Source organism: Ranitomeya variabilis, chromosome 1, assembly GCF_051348905.1.
Source record: "Ranitomeya variabilis isolate aRanVar5 chromosome 1, aRanVar5.hap1, whole genome shotgun sequence".
Taxonomy (NCBI): Eukaryota; Metazoa; Chordata; class Amphibia; order Anura; family Dendrobatidae; genus Ranitomeya; species Ranitomeya variabilis.
In genome coordinates, this window is record NC_135232.1 from 409,734,827 (window position 1) to 409,754,752 (window position 19,926).

Sequence of the window (19,926 nt, forward strand, 5' to 3'; positions counted from 1 at the left end):
TTTGACATAATTCATTGGGGAGGCCTAAATATTGAAACTGTATACATGACATCTGCCAAGAAAATCAGTTAACATACATAGTTGGTAATGCCAAATCACCTTAGTATTTGTATATTGGAATATCAATTTTGTTTCATTTCTGGAAGTATTAACCGTACAGTGCCAAGTGAGGATTTACATTTCACTGGCCAATATTTTACTACCATTGACAACACTTATGTAATTGTAGCTATTAAAATCCATTCTAAATGAATGAATTGTGCTCAGTATTTGCAGAATAGCAGAAAAGCTAGAAAAAGCTGTCTTTACACTTTGTTTTGTACTAAACTTCCATGTATATTGTTATGCACATTATAACTCACAACTTGATAGTTTAACAAAATTTTGTTGTATATGAGATATAGATAGGCAGGAAGACAATAAGATAGATAGATAGATAGATAGATAGATAGATAGATAGATAGATAGATAGATAGATAGATATATAGCATAATACAAAAAAATGGATGCAGGAAACCAAAATTTGTGCAAATAATAGAAGTTTAATGGCCCATCTGGTGACATTTCGATTCATAGTACAAATCTTTTTTAAAGGGGATCTGTCAATATGTTTTTGCTACCTCATCTAGGCAAAGAAAAGCTGAAGCCAACAAGGTGTCACTTAGTTTACTGAGTGTAGAGCTGAAAAGTTAACTCTGCCCACGCCAGGCTCTGCATGTGCAAAGTCCATAGACAGTGAGATGCTTATCGCAGGGGGGGTGTCAAACTAGTCTGGCAATGTTAATCTCTTAGTGATAAATTCTGCACATTTAGTAAACGACAGCACGTATTGTGACAAGTGACACATTACTGTAATCTATGTTTCAGCCTCTATCTCCTGCTGTCTTCAGATTAGATGGCAAAAACCTGCTGACAGATTCCCTTTAAGCTCCAAGCTTATGCCTGAGAAGCATTTCACCCCCATTTCCCTTTTTTTCTTTTTATACATAGCTGGTGCGGCTTTATTTTTTTCTTTTGGAAACGTTACACTCGCCTCCAATGTCTGGACCGAAATATTGCCGTCACTATGGGCCATTACATTTTTCATATTTTTCTAATTTGGGTGTGCTGCTTCCATTTTTTTACATATATTCAAAGATTGGTTTTATGCCTGGGTGACTTTTGCACCCCTGTTTGTTTGCTGTTGCTGCATTGATGTTTTATATTTAGATAGACAATGGGATAGATAGCAAATAGATAGACTGATAAATATATAAATATTAGATAGAAAGATAGATAATAGATAGATAGATAGATAGATAGATAGATAGATAGATAGATAGATAGATAGATTTATAAAGGATGAGTAGTGAAGAGTTAATGAGATGGGGCAGTTCATTGGCTCAGTGATTAGTACTGTTGTTTTGCAGTGCTGGGGTCCTGGGCTTAAAAAACCACAAATAGAGCTATATGAGTAAGTAAAATAAAGATATTAGATAGATGATAGTTAGATAGTTAATGAGATAGGATATACAGGTCCTTCTCAAAAAATTAGCATATAGTGTTAAATTTCATTATTTACCATAATGTAATGATTACAATTAAACTTTCATATATTATAGATTCATTATCCACCAACTGAAATTTGTCAGGTCTTTTATTGTTTTAATACTGATGATTTTGGCATACAACTCCTGATAACCCAAAAAACCTGTCTCAATAAATTAGCATATCAAGAAAAGGTTCTCTAAACGACCTATTACCCTAATCTTCTGAATCAACTAATTAACTCTAAACACATGCAAAAGATACCTGAGGCTTTTAAAAACTCCCTGCCTGGTTCATTACTCAAAACCCCCATCATGGGTAAGACTAGCGACCTGACAGATGTCAAGAAGGCCATCATTGACACCCTCAAGCAAGAGGGTAAGACCCAGAAAGAAATTTCTCAACAAATAGGCTGTTCCCAGAGTGCTGTATCAAGGCACCTCAATGGTAAGTCTGTTGGAAGGAAACAATGTGGCAGAAAACGCTGTACAACGAGAAGAGGTGACCGGACCCTGAGGAAGATTGTGGAGAAGGACCGATTCCAGACCTTGGGGAACCTGAGGAAGCAGTGGACTGAGTCTGGTGTGGAAACATCCAGAGCCACCGTGCACAGGCGTGTGCAGGAAATGGGCTACAGGTGCAGAAGCGCCTGACCTGGGCTACAGAGAAGCAGCACTGGACTGTTGCTAAGTGGTCCCAGGTACTTTTTTCTGATGAAAGCAAATTTTGCATGTCATTCGGAAATCAAGGTGCCAGAGTCTGGAGGAAGACTGGGGAGAAGGAAATGCCAAAATGCCTGAAGTCCAGTGTCAAGTACCCACAGTCAGTGATGGTGTGGGGTGCCATGTCAGCTGCTGGTGTTGGTCCACTGTGTTTCATCAAGGGCAGGGTCAATGCAGCTAGCTATCAGGAGATTTTGGAGCACTTCATGCTTCCATCGGCTGAAATGCTTTATGGAGATGAAGATTTCATTTTTCAGCACGACCTGGCACCTGCTCACAGTGCCAAAACCACTGGTAAATGGTTTACTGACCATGGTATTACTGTGCTCAATTGGCCTGCCAACTCTCCTGACCTGAACCCCATAGAGAATCTGTGGGATATTGTGAAGAGAAAGTTGAGAGACGCAAGACCCAACACTCTGGATGAGCCTAAGGCCGCTATTGAAGCATCCTGGGCCTCCATAACATCTCAGCAGTGTCACAGGCTGATTGCCTCCATGCCACGCCGCATTGAAGCAGTCATTTCTGCCAAAGGATTCCCGACCAAGTATTGAGTGCATAACTGAACATTATTATTTGATGGTTTCTTTGTTTGTTATTAAAAAACACTTTTATTTGATTGGACGGGTGAAATATGCTAATTTATTGAGACAGGTTTTTTGGGTTATCAGGAGTTGTATGCCAAAATCATCAGTATTAAAACAATAAAAGACCTGACAAATTTCAGTTGGTGGATAATGAATCTATAATATATGAAAGTTTAATTGTAATCATTACATTATGGTAAATAATGAAATTTAACACTATATGCTAATTTTTTGAGAAGGACCTGTATAAACTTACTCTTGTAAATATGTTGTTTTTTCAAATGTCCTCACAGGAAACATTTCCATTCAGTTTTACGCATATATAAACCCACTGCTGACAACAAACTAGTGGCAGGTGTGCTTTGCAGTAGGCAGCTGCTTTTTGACATGGATAACTTATTTCCAGATTAGTCATGCAACATTTAAACTTCTTGTTGTAAACAGAAATGCATTGAATAAAATTAGAAAAAAAAACTTTCTATAAGCCTATAAGTCTCAATATCGCAGTATTGAAAGTCTGAATATCAAAGTAATGATGTGTGCCACTACAAATACATATATATATATACAGTTTATATATACACTAGATGGCAGCCCGATTCTAAAGAATCGGGAGTCTAGAATCCATATATACTTTATTTATTCAAATGTAAGAATAATACAATTAATAAATAATAGTAAGAAAGAACAAAAAATGGCTGCACTCACCAGCTCTTGACAATTCTTGACAGTACGGCACATTTCTGATTGGTCGCTCGCAGCAGGCGGCAACCAATCAGAAAAGTGCCGCGCACCACGAAGGCATATATCTTTGTCCACCCTGAGCGGGTGTAGGACGCTGGTGACGTCACTTATCTCCGGACATTATCTCCGGACAAAGCCACGGAAGTTGGCACAAATTGCCGGAAGTAGTATTCTAGGCAATTATATATTAGATTTTAATGTTATCAGTGTTTACCTTTGAACGTTTATATTGTATTGTCCTGTCACCAGCCATGTGTACGATTATCGGCCGAAAGCCTCTCTGGAACCAATAATCACCCCATGTAAAGGTATCTTTATAAGTTAAAGATTCAGAATACTATGACTTTTATCATATCCTGAACAGTCAAGTTTTTTATGAACCGTTAAGGTTTTCTGGTTGAAGTAAAAAAAACTCTGAGTGTTTACAGTTTGAAACCATAAAATGTTGAAAAATTATGTCATTCTTGAGTATATCACTCAATGGTGCTCATAAACGTGTCAAATTTGATCTATAATATACTTTAATATACGTTACTTTAATCTTTAATATACTTAAGAACAGGGCCCCAGACATCACACAGGGGGTCTGAAACACCGCACAGTGGTCCAAAATATCGCTGTGCTCTGCCTGGGGCCCCATATGCTGCCTGGGGCCCCTGTGCTCTGCCTGGGGCCCCATATGCTGCCTGGGGCCCCTGTGCTCTGCCTGGGGCCCCTGTGCTCTGCCTGGGGCCCCATGTTCTGCCTGGGGCCCCTGTGCTCTGCCTGAGGCCACTGTGCTCTGCCTGGGGCCCCATATGCTGCCTGGGGCCCCTGTGCTCTGCCTGGGGCCCCATATGCTGCCTGGGGCCCCTGTGCTCTGCCTGGGGCCCCATAGGCTGCCTGGGGCCCCTGTGTTCTACCTGGGACCACTGTGCTCTGCCTGGGGCCCCATATTCTGCCTGGGGCCACTGTGCTCTGCCTGGGGCCCCATAGGCTGCCTGGAGCCCCTGTGCTCTGCCTGGGGCCCCATATGCTGCCTGGGGCCCCTGTGCTCTGCCTGGGGCCCCATGTTCTGCCTGGGGCCCCTGTGCTCTGCCTGGGGCCACTGTGCTCTGCCTGGGGCCCCTGTGCTCTGCCTGGGGCCACTGTGCTCTGCCTGGGGCCCCATATGCTGCCTGGGGCCCCTGTGCCCTGCCTGGGGCCCCATATGCTGCCTGGGGCCCCTGTGCTCTGCCTGGGGCCCCTGTGCTCTGCCTGGGGCCCCATATGCTGCCTGGGGCCCCTGTGCTCTGCCTGGGGCCCCTGTGCTCTGCCTGGGGCCCCGTGTTCTGCCTAGGGCCCCGTGTTCTGCCTAGGGCCCCTGTGCTCTGCCTGGGGCCACTGTGCTCTGCCTGGGGCCCCATATGCTGCCTGGGGCCCCTGTGCTCTGCCTGGGGCCCCATATGCTGCCTGGGGCCCCTGTGCTCTGCCTGGGGCCACTGTGCTCTGCCTGGGGCCCCATAGGCTGCCTGGGGCCCCTGTGCTCTGCCTGGGACCACTGTGCTCTGCCTGGGGCCCCATATGCTGCCTGGGGCCCCTGTGCTCTGCCTAGGGCCCCATATGCTGCCTGGGGCCCCTGTGCTCTGCCTGGGTGTAGGACACTGGTGACGTCACTTATCTCCGGACATTAGCTCCGGACATTAGCTCCGGACATTAGCTCCGGACAAAGCCACGGAAGTTGGCACAAATTGCAGGAAGTAGTATTCTAGGCAATTATATATTGGATGGGCATTTCCTGAAGGAAATACATGGTGCTTGAACAGCGCTACCAGCTTTACAGCAGCACTTTTCACACACGGGACTGGGGAGCGCGCTTACTTTTGCACACGGGACTGGGGGGGCGCACTTACTTTTGCACCCGGGGCCGGGGGCGCGCTTACTTTTGCACCCGGGGGCGCACTTACTTTTGCACCCGGAGGCGCACTTACTTTTGCACCCGGGGGCGCACTTACTTTTGCACCCGGGGGCGCACTTACTTTTGCACCCGGGGGCGCACTTACTTTTGCACCCGGGGGCGCACTTACTTTTGCACCCGGGGGCGCACTTACTTTTGCACCCGGGGGCGCACTTAATTTTGCACCCGGGGGCGCACTTACTTTTGCACCCGGGGCGCACTTACTTTTGGGGCTGCACTTACTTTAGGTGGGCGGGGCTCCTCGGCCTCCGATTTGGTTGGTGGGGCCCCTCGTCCTCCGATTTGGTGGGTGGGGACCCTCGGCCTCCGATTTGGTGGGCGGGGACCGGCCTCCGATTTGGTGGGCGGGGACCCTCGGCCTCCGATTTGGTGGGCGGGGACCCTCGACCTCCGATTTGGTGGGTGGGGCCCCTCGGCCTCCGCTTTGGTGGGCGGGGCCCCTCAGCCTCCGATTTGGTGGGCGGGGTCCCTCTGCCTCCGATTTGGTGGGCGGGGACCCTCGGCCTCCGCTTTGGTTGGCGGGGCCCCACGGCCTCCGATTTGGTGGGCGGGGTCCCTCTGCCTCCGCTTTCGTGGGCAGGGCCGCTCGGCCTTCGATTTGGTGGGCGGGGCTCTTCGGCCTCCGATTTGGTTGGTGGGGCCCCTCGGCCTCCGATTTGGTGGGCGGGGCCCCTTATCCTCCGATTTGGTGGGCGGGGACCCTCGGCCTCCGATTTGGTGGGCGGGGCCCCTCGGCCTCTGATTTGGTGGGCGGGGCCTCTCGGCCTCCGATTAGGTGGGCGGGGCCACTCGGCCTCCGATTTGGTGGGCAGGGACCCTCGGCCTCCGATTTGGTGGGCGGGGCCCCTCGGCCTCTGATTTGGTGGGCGGGGCCCCTCGGCCTCCGATTTGGTGGGCGGGGCCCCTCGGCCTCCGATTTGGTGGGCGGGGACCCTCGGCCTCCGATTTGGTGGGCGGGGACCCTCGGCCTCCGATTTGGTGGGCGGGGACCCTCAGCCTCCGATTTGGTGGGCGGGGCCCCTCGGCCTCCGATTTGGTGGGCGGGGCCCCTCGGCCTCCGATTTGGTGGGCGGGGCCCCTCGGCCTCCGATTTGGTGGGCGGGGACCCTCGGCCTCCGATGTGGTGGGCGGGGCCCCTCGGCCTCTGCTTTGGTGGGCGGGGCCGGGCCCCTCGGCCTCCGATTTGGTGGGCGGGGACCCTCGGCCTCCGATTTGGTGGGCAGGGACCCTCGGCCTCCGATTTGGTGGTCGGGGACCCTCGGCCTCTGCTTTGGTGGGCGGGGTCCCTCGGCCTCCGATTTGGTGTGCGGGGACCCTCGGCCTCCACTTTGGTGGGCGGGGCCCCTCGGCCTTCGATTTGGTGGGCGGGGCCCCTCGGCCTCCGTTTTGGTTGGTGTGGACCCTCGGCCTCCGATTTGGTGGGCAGGGACCCTCGGCCTCCGATTTGGTGGGCGGGGACCCTCGGCCTCCGATTTGGTGGGCGGGGACCCTCGGCCTCCGATTTGGTGGGCGGGGACCCTCGGCCTCCGATTTGGTGGGCGGGGCCCCTCGGCCTCCGATTTGGTGGGCGGGGACCCCCGGCCTCCGATTTGGTGGGCGGGGCCCCTCGGCCTCCGATTTGGTGGGTGGGGACCCTCGGCCTCCGATTTGGTGGGCGGGGACCCTCGGCCTCCGATTTGGTAGGCGGGGCCCCTCGGCCTCCGATTTGGTGGGCGGGGACCCTCTGCCTCCAATTTGGTGGGCAGGGACCCTCGGCCTCCAATTTGGTGGGCGGGGACCCTCGGCCTCCGATTTGGTGGGCGGGGCCCCTCGGCCTCCGATTTGGTGGGCGGGGCCCCTCGGCCTCCGATGTGGTGGTCGGGGCCCCTCGGCCTCCGCTTTGGTGGGCGGGGCCGGGCCCCTCGGCCTCCGCTTTGGTGGGCGGGGCCGCTCGGCCTTCGATTTGTTGGGCGGGGCTCCTCGGCCTCCGATTTGGTTGGCGGGGCCCCTCGGCCTCCGATTTGGTTGGCGGGGCCCCTTATCCTCCGATTTGGTGGGCGGGGACTCTCGGCCTCCGATTTGGTGGGCGGGGACCCTCGGCCTCCGATTTGGTGGGCGGGGCCCCTCGGCCTCCGATTTGGTGGGCGGGGCTCCTCGGCCTCCGATTTGGTTGGTGGGGCCCCTCGGCCTCTGATTTGGTGGGCGGGGCCCCTCGGCCTCCGATTTGGTTGGTGGGGCCCCTCGGCCTCCGATTTGGTGGGCGGGGACTCTCGGCCTCTGATTTGGTAGGCGGGGACCCTTGGCCCCCAATTTGGTGGGTGGGGACCCTCGGCCTCCGATTTGGTGGGCGGGGACCCTCGGCCTCCGATTTGGTGGGCGGGGACCCTCGGCCTCCGATTTGGTGGGCGGGGACCCTCGGCCTCCGATTTGGTGGGCGGGGACCCTCGGCCTCCGATTTGGTGGGCGGGGCCCCTCGGCCTCCGATGTGGTGGTCGGGGCCCCTCGGCCTCCGATGTGGTGGTCGGGGCCCCTCGGCCTCCGATTTGGTGGGTGGGGACCCTCGGCCTCCGATTTGGTGGGCGGGGCCCCTCGGCCTTCGATTTGGTGGGCGGGGCTCCTCGGCCTCTGATTTGGTTGGCGGGGCCCCTCGGCCTCCGATTTGGTTGGCGGGGCCCCTCGGCCTCCGATTTGGTGTGTGCTCTGCCTGGGGCCACTGTGCTCTGCCTTTGGCCCCATATGCTGCCTGGGGCCCCTGTGCTCTGCCTGGGGCCCCATATGCTGCCTGGGGCCCCTGTGCTCTGCCTGGGGCCCCTGTGCTCTGCCTGGGGCCCCATGTTCTGCCTGGGGCCCCTGTGCTCTGCCTGGGGCCCCATGTTCTGCCTGGGGCCCCTGTGCTCTGCCTGGGGCCCCTGTGCTCTGCCTGGGGCCCCTGTGCTCTGCCTGGGGCCCCATGTTCTGCCTGGGGCCCCTGTGCTCTGCCTGGGGCCACTGTGCTCTGCCTGGGTGTAGGACACTGGTGACGTCACTTATCTCCGGACATTAGCTCCGGACATTAGCTCCGGACAAAGCCACGGAAGTTGGCACAAATTGCAGGAAGTAGTATTCTAGGCAATTATATATTAAATACTGTACACATACTGTATATGAACACCGTAAATAAGAGCAATGTACAATATTTTTTCTGATTATTTTTATTGAAAAGCCACAAATTTCCAGCTAAATGCATTTTGAGTGTATCTAGCATCTGACACAAAGAAACGAGAAGTTTATGCCATTTTAAATATAAATACCATAAATGATTCACCCATAAGTTCCTCCTTATATTGGCTGCACACAAGAGTTTTATGATTTCCGCTTGGGGCTATGCGGAGTATTTCGAGCTCTGACTTTGAATATTAGAACTTCAGCTGCTCTACAGATATATTGACACAATTATTAGCACAGATTGTTGTATCTTAGTCTGTGGCCATATGTTGCACTCACTTATTGGTGAGTCCTTAAGTTTTTGCTGTTTACAGTCTGCATTGGATTGCTAGGGCTGATTATATTCCTGAATGTTGCCTACTAGGAAATAATCACCTCAATGACTGGTGGTCGTTCCAGCTCTATTTGCCTCATGTAGAGGCTGGCAGTTACTTACAATATCAATTCTTATTGAAAACTCCTCAACAACATGTTCTTACCTAAGATCTCTCATGTTCCCGCTCAAGATTTTTTGTCTTTATTATGCTTTGCTTGTATAGTGCCATCATATACCACTGAACATTACAGATATTGACATCATCACTGTCCCCACTGGAACTCAACATCTAAATTCCCTATCATTCTGTCTCCGGAGTTTCGGAGGAAACCAAAGCATTTTCTTTCATTGATTGCTTATTTTTTACAGTTGCTACCCATTTGGATAACACTCTATGCATTACAAAAATGACTCATTTATTTCATGGCTTGCCATGTAATTCTTCAATGGAACTTTTTTGGTTCATTTAAGCTGCATGACCCTTGGCAGCCATAATTAGAGACCGGCTAATAGACCATGAACCATATGAATGGTCCAGGATCCAGGTTCTCCGGGTGCTTCTCACCACCCACCAAGTTGGACTGACCAGTCTCTCAATTTATAGACACATAAGGAGAACCTGTCAGTCCAGTTGAGTGACAGCACTCACTCAGGTCTCTCCCTATGTACACATATCAAGCAAGAAAGCAGCCATAAGTCTGTGCCCCATTCCATATACTGCACTAATGGTGAGCGCGGGTTCTGCTCATTAAAACACTAGAAAAGTGCTCATAAAATGCTAGAAAGAATTGTCCCATTCATTTGTATGAAACAACAATTTGCTTCTCATATTTTGAATTTTCCAAAATACCAGGCATTTAAAATAAGTGAAATATTCAATATTTCCACTAGGAATACACTACGTACTGTTCTATAGAAGTCAATGGAAAAGCTAAAAAGACCTGGAAGACAGTTGGGCTTCTTTTTGACCATTTTGTAGGCATTTTTGCATGAAAAAAGTCTTCATTACTTTATGGATTTAAAAAAATTGACTGTAAAACACCAGGAAAAAGACACCCCACAAAACATGATAGCAGAAAAAAAACATCAAAAAATTGCCAACCAACAAATGTGAAAAAAAGACACTTTAGGATTACAAAGCAGCAGTGAAAAGTAGCAAGTCTTTAAACATCTTCTGTTTGTAAAAAGGACGTTTTTAAACACCGGAAAATCAGGAATGTACCTTTAGAGTGTGAACATACCCTTACATTTCCAGCAGGAGACAGCTGGGATATCTCATAACTGGAGCTACAAAAAAAAATGGCCTCTATATTGGATGTACTAAAGAACATAACAGGGAAATTACTAAAAAATAAAATTCTAGCCTACAGTTATATTAATGTAATAACAAAAACCTAAAAAAATGACGATTTTCCTGAATGGGATACTTTTATCTTGCTTCCAGTTCTCTTTAATAAACTGTTTGTAATGAGTCATTGTGTAAGTTCAGAGAAATACTACTGGTAACATTTATTCCCTTTATCCTGCTTGGCAGGAATACATATCCACAAGACCTGCTTGTGTAAACTTACATGTTGTATGTTTATCTTGCTTATATTGCATATTAAATCATTTCCTGATCACTATTGTTCCAGAACATTTCTTTCTGTCTTGTACAAGGTCTTGAACATAAATTTGAAAGAATAACACAATGAATTCAGGATTTTATATTTACAATGTATAATGTGAGACAGAAGTTTTCCGAGCTTACGAAACACATACATTCCTAATAACAGGAGATTATATCAAATGGATGATGTAATGGTTTTATAACTCACTTAGCAAAGCGACTTTTCTATAATTAGCAAAAGTTCACTTTTTATCAAGCTCCAAACTCGAAAATGTATGAAGAATTTTATAATTCACTAAATACAATTTATCAAAGATAAGGTTTATTGCTAAGTTTAGCGTAAAATAAAATGTCTGCTATGATTACAATAAACATATGTAGTGCTAAATGACTTCAATTTGCTACCACGCCATAACCGACCGTCATTGCACCTTTCTTACAGAGATCTATTCTGTAATGTCCATACCAGGCAGGCTCGGTAGTTTACTTCTGTAACATTATCATTTGAACACAAGTGATTTCCATAAAAATAGATTCTTCATAATTAAATAGCCAATGGGTAGACATGTATAGACACATGTAGCATAAACAACTCCCGACTAGAGATGAGTAAACTTGAACTTAAAAGTTCATGGTTTGTACAGCACAGTTAGTGTCAACTGCTTACTTCCTAATGTAGACTTTCCCAGAAGTATATTGCAATGTTCAGAGATCAGGTGGAAGAGGGAGAGAGAGTGAGAGAGAAAGAGAGAGAGATTTATCCAGATCCAAAGTTCAGATCTCCATTGTTTTCAATGTGGTTCGGGTTCAAGTTCGATGATTTTTTTGCCACTCAACTTAGGATATGGCCAAACAAAAAACAGATCGACACAACTTGAATGATAACTTTTATCAAAGATAAGTGTTCTAGTAAAGCAGGTCCAAAAAATCAATTCTATAGATTCACGTGTAAGAATACATGTAATGCAGAACATGCATTGCTAATAAATGTTAAGCAAATATTAAAATAATGATTTTATTTATATGCTCTGATTTATATGAATGTAATCCCTGTATCAAAATCTTTCAGGGCAGTACCTTGGTGAACAATTATATAAATTTAAAAAACAAAATCACAGTGTAGATGGTCTTATTGAAATATCTAGTGCCCAAATCTACTAATGGCACATCACCATATTTTATGTTCTTCTCAGGCCTGACACTTTCCATGTTACAATGTAGTTTAAAAAGTTTGCCTTGTTCAACTTGATACTCAACCCTGTAATTAGTTAGGCCAGTAAGAAGCTCTTTTTACTTGCAATCACAACACTTGAGCTACTTTCTATAGTTGGCATTAGAATTCTTGTCCTCTACCTCTCTGAAGAGGCAATTTGAATATTTAAATTTCCGGAGGAGCATTAAGTCTCCTCAAACTTGCATGTCAGGCATATCACTCTCCAAAAGGAGAGACGCTACTCTTTAGAACCCAGTCAGAGGCCTCTCATACAGATAAATCAGATCTCTTGCGTTGCACTGAAGAGGGGCAACACCCTGAAACATGTGTCTGCAAACAGAGATTCTAGTGTGGCTATTATCGTTAGTCATGTAACAAGGCACGTTAAAGGGTTTATGTTAACTTTTAGGATTGCAACTTCCAATAGGTAGCAGTAGAGTTTAGGTTCTCTTCTTTTCTGAAGAGCGTATTTGCATATTCATTTTAAATGGACACCCATGTAATGCATAGTATTGTTGAGTCAGCAAGAGTTGCTTGTTATGCTCCAAAGCATAAAAAATTCACAAAATGTCAGAGAAAAAAAACTAAAGTACATTTTTCGCTTTGCGTAAAGTTTATGAACTGCTGACACTATGAAGAATTTGGTGCATATGCATGGCACCAAATGCCACAAACAAGAAAAAGTAACAAGAAATACAAATGATCAATCAGAGCCTAAAAACTACAAAAAGCAAGCACAAAAGCAATAATGAATCGGGCTCTTATTTTTGACGAGCCAGTGTGAGTGAAATAAGGTATATATTATAAAGTATCTTTTTCTTAAAGTAAAAAAAAAAATGATACAAGTGGTACATTTCTGGAGTCACTCTAATATTCAGACCAAAGTAAATGTACAATAAATGATAATTCATACAAGTGGGAATGACTGGTCTTACCAGGACATGTAAGTTTAAAGTGCAGTAAAACCCCGAGACCTGTAAATAAAACAGAATACATTAAATTGGCAGAAAATTAAATTGAAGGATGATATAAACAAGTTATTTCACAGATCAATACTTGGCGCAAGTAATAACCATGTTAAGTATAGTTGAATCAATTGCAATAACTCTCAGTGCAAGAAACTTTATATACAATATTTATTACACTAATTGGAAGAATAAAAAGTTTCTCAATTCAATATTTATGGAAAAAGAATAAATTTACAATATTCTGTATTGCCAATAGCTTCATACACATTTTTCCCAGAATTGATTTAAATAATCGGGAAGGTAAATGTAAAATACCTCCATATATTTATTCAAGGACATATCACATTCTCACTAAGTTTTTATGCTCACATTAGAATAATTTAATGCAAATTAAGATAAGTGCTTGGTACTAGAGCATATCATGTAATGTATACATTTCAGTCACTTCCATGAATGTGTTAAGTTGTCAGTCAGTATAAGTATCACAAAAAACAATTGTGTTTTCCCACAGCCGCTTTTAATCACTGTCAGTGAACAAACACACTTAGCCAATTTCAAATCCACAGGGAAAAAGTAATTAGATTGTATAGTTTGGATCATCCAGAGATAGTTGGCTCAAAAGTTAATGGCAGCAAATAAAAAACAAAAATGATTATCTATGCATCTTTGTTATCTATCTATTATCTATATATCTACCTAAGGGTACCGTCACACAGTGCCATTTTCATCGCTACGACGGCACGATTTGTGACGTTCTAGCGATATCGTTACGATATCGTTGTGTCTGACACGCTACTGCGATCCGGATCCCCGCTGAGAATCGTACGTCGTAGCAGATCGTTTGAAACTTTCTTTCGTCGTCTAGTGTCCCGCTGTGGCGGCATGATTGCATGGTGTGACACAGGTTGTATACGATGTGCGCACAGTAACCAACGGCTTCTACATCGCAAATACGTCATGAAATTATCGCTCCAGCGCCGTGTATTGCAACGTGTGACCGCAGTCTATGACGCTGGAGCGATAATCATACGACGCTGCAACGTCACGAATCGTGCCGTCGTAGCGATGAAAATGGCACTGTGTGACGGTACCCTTAGACAAACATCTGATTGGCATCCTTCTAATAGAACATCCGACCACACCTGTTCTATATGTATTGCCTAAGATACATAAACCCTTAACCCCTTAATGACCAGGGGCATTTCAATTTTGAAATTTCTGTTTTTTCTCCCCTCCTTCCCAGAGCCATAACTATTATATTCTTCTGTCAATATGGCCATGTGAGGGCTTGTTTTTTGCAGTACGAGTTGTACTTTTGAACAACATCATTGGTTTTACCATGATGTGTACTAGACAATTGGAAAAAAAATTCCAAGTGTGGTAAAATTGCAAAAAACAATGTGCAATTCCATAGTTTTTTTTCCATGTTTGCTAAATGCTAAAACTCACCTGCCATTATCATTTTCCAGATTATTACAAGTTCACAGACACCAAACATATCTAGGCTCTTTTTTATGTAAGTGGTGAAATAAAATCCAAAATTTGTTACAAAAAAAAGATAAGCCCCAATTCCGAGACCTGTAGCGTCTCCATTTTTCGTGATCTGGGGTCGGGTGAGGGCTTATTTTTTGAGTGCTGAGCTGACGTTTTTATTGATGCCTTAATGGTGCAGATACGATCTTTTGTTCGCCCATTATTGCATTTTATTGCAATGTAGTGGTGACTAAAGAAATGTAATTGTGTCATTTTTAATTTTTTTCTCATTACACCGTATAGCGATTGGGTTTATTCTTTCTTTGTATTGATAGATAGAGTGATTCTGAAAGCGACGATGCCAAATATGTGTATATTTGATTTTTGTATTGTTTTATTTTGAATAGAGCAAAGGGAGGTGATTTGAACTTTTATAGATATTTTTTTAAATATTTTTAAAAACTTTTTTTTTTTACTTTTTGCATGCTTCAATAGTCTCCATGGGAGACTAGAAGCTACAATACTTTTATCATTTCTGCTACATACTGGCATTGATCAGATCGCCTATGTATAGCAGAAATGCTCTCTTGCAAAGAGCACCGGCCACAGGACATCACTCATAGCAATCTGGCTATGACAATCATAGAGGTCTGCTGCAGACCTCTGGTTGTCATGCCGTCCCATCAGTGACCTTCAATCCTGTGGTAGGGTCACCGATGGGCAGGACTAGCGATGTGCTTCCGGTAAACGCGAGTTACATGTCAGAAATTCATAAGGCATCCTGGGATCATGCATTGCAAGATATTGGTTAACAACCTCCCTCCCTTAGTATGAGCACTGACGATAAGTCATGGCTGGGTCTTCCAGCATGACAATGACCCAACACACTCAGCCAAGAAAACTAAGGAGTGGCTCCGTTTAAGATTTTGTCTCTAACAGCTGAAGTGTACCTACGATAAAAGTTACAGACTTCTCCTTTCTTTTAGGTGGGAAAATTTGCAAAATTGGTAGTGTATCAAATACTTATTATTCTCACAGCATTAGATAAAAAATAGTGGACAATATAAATAAAAGTAAATCAAAGTCACAGATTTTTGTAATTTACAACACTAATTTTTATGGAACTAAATCGGCACTATTCAAAAACATCTGTTGGTGCGTTTTTTCCCAGGAAATTCTAAAGCTTCTCTGTGAATTTAATGTCCCTTATTATGATATGGAGTTGCCCTAAAGCATAAAAAATGAAAGATGTAAAAATTTAAATAATCATTACACCAACCTCACTGCTCATCTCTCCTGCCACTCTGATCCTTATTGTCACCAATCTGGTGCTAGCCATTTCTTTTGATCGTCGTTTGGACCAAAATTTCTGGCCCTATCATGCTAGGCCAGGACTGTCAATTTTGATGACGGGCTGGGAGGGGTCTACATATGCATGATCATGGTTCCATGAAGTCATGATGCTGCAAATCTTTGCAAGCTTGCGCAAAAAAGGTACTATAGAGGTGAGCGATAGGGTGAGATTAAGGATTTAAAAAAAAAATGTTTAAAATTCTGATAGCCTTTTATGGTTTAGAACAATTGCTGCCAGCTAAATCCACTCGGAGGTGGATTACAAAAAATTCAGCAATTTGGTGAATGCAGCTTTTAATGAAATTTGGGTAGAATTCAATTTTTGCTTGAATCTATTTGCTTTTCTTTTGTATGTCCATTTCATTTCAATTACAGGCATATACACTCTGTAACATGACTGGAAAAGAGCTAAATAAACATAAAAAAGAATGAACATACGCATTGCAATATAAAACAACTTGTTCAATCTTTTGAGCTTCGCACAGCTACCGTATATTAGGTTTTGAAATATGCAAAGCAGTTAAAAAGAAGTAATCTAACCATTCTTCAGGCTCTTGCTAGTTTATTTAATACAAGTTTTTAAAAATGTCCGGTTGCCAAAGACATCACCAAAAATGAATGAAAATATGCTAAAAAGACTCCTCCTAACCAAAGACTGCAATGTTTCCTGAAGCGTCTTCCTCATTTAAAAAGTTGCGTGCTTTGCACGAGTCTTAATTGTGAGGTGATAATGACTGATTGTGACCGGTGCAACTTATAAAAATGTACCACTTAGTGATACACTATTGATACACTATAGTGTTAATCACAATGGTAAAAGATAGAAACTCTAAGTTTCAAGTATTTTGTTAAGTCAAAATAATGGCACGTACATTAACAGCCTGCCAATCATTTCTGAAAATATTATTCTTGCAAATAGGTTTAGCACAGTTTAGCATATAGGGGCAGCACGGTGGCTCAGTGGTTAGTGCTGTCGCCTTGCAGCACTGGACTGTGATTATAATGTATGTAAGACGTTGTGGAATTGATGGTGCTATATAAATGAGTAAAATAAATAACTAAATAAAGGTTTCAGAAATATAATGCATGAGCAGGATGCCTCACCTGAGTCCTGCTAACTTGTGTATCAGGGGGAGACATCTCACAATGGGAACTATATATGAAGTGTGGAGCCCCATACGTATTTAGAGATAATCATTTATGCCTTTATTAAATAACAATGATAAGCCACAGATATGGGAGGACAGATAACTAGACCATTCAAAGGTGCAATACGTGCAGAAGGAATTAGTACAAGATCCATGCAAGAGATTTGATTACAAGGATATTAGGATATCTTGGAGCATGTTATGCTCACCTTAGCTATATGTGTAATGTATGCTTAGTCCTTGATGTGTATGTTCACAAGTGTACAATAATATGTGCTAAGGGACTTTTTTATAGGAATGTACCCTCCAAATATATTGCTATATGACCAATAATGGTTCAGTCCTCCAAATAAGTCTAATGATAATATATAGGCTAGATTCAGTCATTTAAAGGCACAGTGCATATACCCCATTCTAGAGTGGATGTCCTATATCGTTAATATGGCTGAGAGATTGGAATCCACAATATAGCATTGTTTTTAGCATTCAGAATTTTATGTCTCCTGATGAGTTGCCCTAATAAGAGTGACAAAACGTGTCTAGACAGGCATCTTGTTTTATTGATTACATTAGATCATATTTGACTTCAGAATGAAAGGAGTATTATGGATATTACCCGCGCTGCTGAAAAAAGTTCCAATCCAAATGAAAAAAGTGAAAGATGGAGGTTTATTCTACGCATTTTGAAGTATTCATCAGGAAATCACCATTTCCATATAATTGGTGATTTCCTAGTGAAGAAGTAATTGAATACTTCGAAACGTGTAGAATAAACCTCCATCTTTCAGTTTTTTCGTTTGGATTGGAACTTTATTCAGCAGCGCGGGTAATATCCACAATATTCCTTTCATTCTGAAGTCTGATATAGTCACTTGTTGAGGGTGGATCTGCTACAGCTGACATTTCCCTGATGATTTTCGCTCTATTATTGGATGTATCAGGTTAGTATAATCTGAGCATAAAATTGTAATATCCACCGGATAAGACCTGATTTTGAGCTGATTTTTCCCACAGCTCCTTCATTGAATAGATCACATTGGTGAGCCCTTTTTTTTTTGTTTTTTTCATTGTCGTTGTGTCATGTCAATTCTCTATGTCACTCTAGGAATTGAAATTCATGAGTGAACCATGTTGTATGTCATCAGAGTTATTTTTATATTGTAGATTAAAAGTTGTTTTATTATCCCTTTCAGTGAGTACTATTACTATTTAGTTTTAGATCACCATTGATTCTATGGTGCTGTACATTAGAAGGGGTTATGTACAAAATATGAATATAGATTAGAGAGAGCAAACTAACAGTGACAGACTGGTACAGAGGGGGTAAAAGCTGTCCCCTTTCAGGCTTACAGTCTAAAGGATAAGGGGGTAGGAGACAGTAGGTTGAGGGTTGCAAGAGCTCCGGTGGTGTTGAGGTGGCAGCGGGGTAAGTGTAGGCTGTAAGCTTTTTTGAACAGATGGGTTTTCAAGCTCCGTCTAAAGGTTTCAAATGTGGTGGCTAATCGGACGTATTGGGGCATGGGATTACAGAGTATGGAGGATACTTGGGAGATGACTTAGAAGTGATTTGATGAGGAATGTACTATAAATTACCTTAGCTAAAGCCATATAATTAAAGCAATGACTTATTTGTAATTATGTAACTAGTTATTGATGCAGACTCAGAGCCATTATGTACATCCAGCTGCCTTTCTAACAGATGAGGGGAAAGTCCAGGCGTAACTTGACATGGTGTTCTATGTGGTAATGTGTTCACTAATGGTGCTTAATGATACTGATTGAGTTCTTATTGAGTGAAGTTTGATGAGATGCACTCAGCTATCCCGCATTTAGTTGTTCGTTTCTACACTTATTCCTAGGACTAATGAATGGAGTATTTTAAAAAATAGAAGTAATTGTCTGTATGGTTTATATCTTGAGCTGTATTAATTCATTTGTTGCTTATTGAACCTATATGGAAAACTGAACCGTAAAAGGCCACAAACTACATGAGTAAATGCATGGCAACCACTAAAAAATTAAATTGAGAGATTTACAAAGGTCGCAAGTACAGTAAAAAAATAGCACAAAAGCTATAATTAAGAAGTTGTTTAATGCAGCAAACAGTGATGTACTTTTTTCTCTTCTGAAAGTTTTTATAGGAGTATTTTTATAATTTGTATAAAGTGGTGTTGAAGCACCAATAGAAAGCTTTTTAACCAGTGTAAAGGTAGTTTACATCGATGTTACAACCTCCACTAATAAATCTTCAGAGTGGTGCATAGGCGAAAGACAATTAATAATCACAAGAGAGACATGACGGACAACGAACGTTTCACAGTTAGTTTGCTCTTCTACATGGAGCAGTAGAAACGCAAGCTAGGTGCGAAACGTTCATTGTCCGTCATGTCTCTTTGTGAAATCACTGCACCTGCTGCCACGCTGCTAGCACTTTTGCACTTTTTTCAACTGTTCAACATTAAATGAAAATGAAAAAGGACTGAATTATTTTCATACAGAGGAGTGAGTGCTGACTTTCTTCATTATTTGCTGTTTTTATCATTTGTATTGCTATCATAAAGATGAAAATAGTTTAATGTTAAAAAAAATCAATCAATACCAGAAATGAAACAAATGATAATTGAAATTTTTAGAGATAAAGGTATCAATTAGAAATAAGCAAATAAGGCAAAATTTGTATTTGCCCGTTCCTCTGGATTTTCCCAGGAAATTCATTTTGCAGAGCTGTAATTCACAGTAAATGTAATGTTTCTAATTAAGGTCTGAGGTCTTTCCAGATCCTAGAGCATAATAAACAGAAGATGTAAAAAGTAAAAAATAATTTATTATCCTTACTATTCCTTGGCACTTTGTCTGGTCCACATCTATAACATCTCATCACTGTGGCAGACACTGAATCACCATTAGGTCATGACATCATGACATGCGCCATGACCTTGCTGCACATGCATGAAATCAGGTCTCTCATTCTAGGCCAGGACTATGGTTTCAGCTGTCACAGCTGTGATAATTAAATTACTAATTTTCACCCTCTGATATATGCCCTATGTTCTGTTGTGAATAAGGGCAGGTGCAGTCAAGCAGTTTAAGTGCAATCTGAAAAAAACATTGGATTGCACCCTGACCAATGTATGGTCTGGAGCTGTG

The 19,926-nt window shown here is 43.6% G+C and overlaps 1 protein-coding gene across 20 annotated transcripts in view; it reads right to left on the reverse strand.

The window, feature by feature from the left end:
* PTPRD (protein tyrosine phosphatase receptor type D) overlaps positions 1–19,926 on the reverse strand; it is a 2,959,440-nt gene that overhangs the window by 1,479,596 nt on the left and 1,459,918 nt on the right. For all 20 annotated transcript variants that reach the window (XM_077249189.1, XM_077249205.1, XM_077249204.1 and 17 more), the window contains exon 6: positions 12,773–12,811. The gene's annotated coding sequence lies outside the window, so the exon portion shown is untranslated. The remainder of the gene's footprint in view (positions 1–12,772; positions 12,812–19,926) is intronic.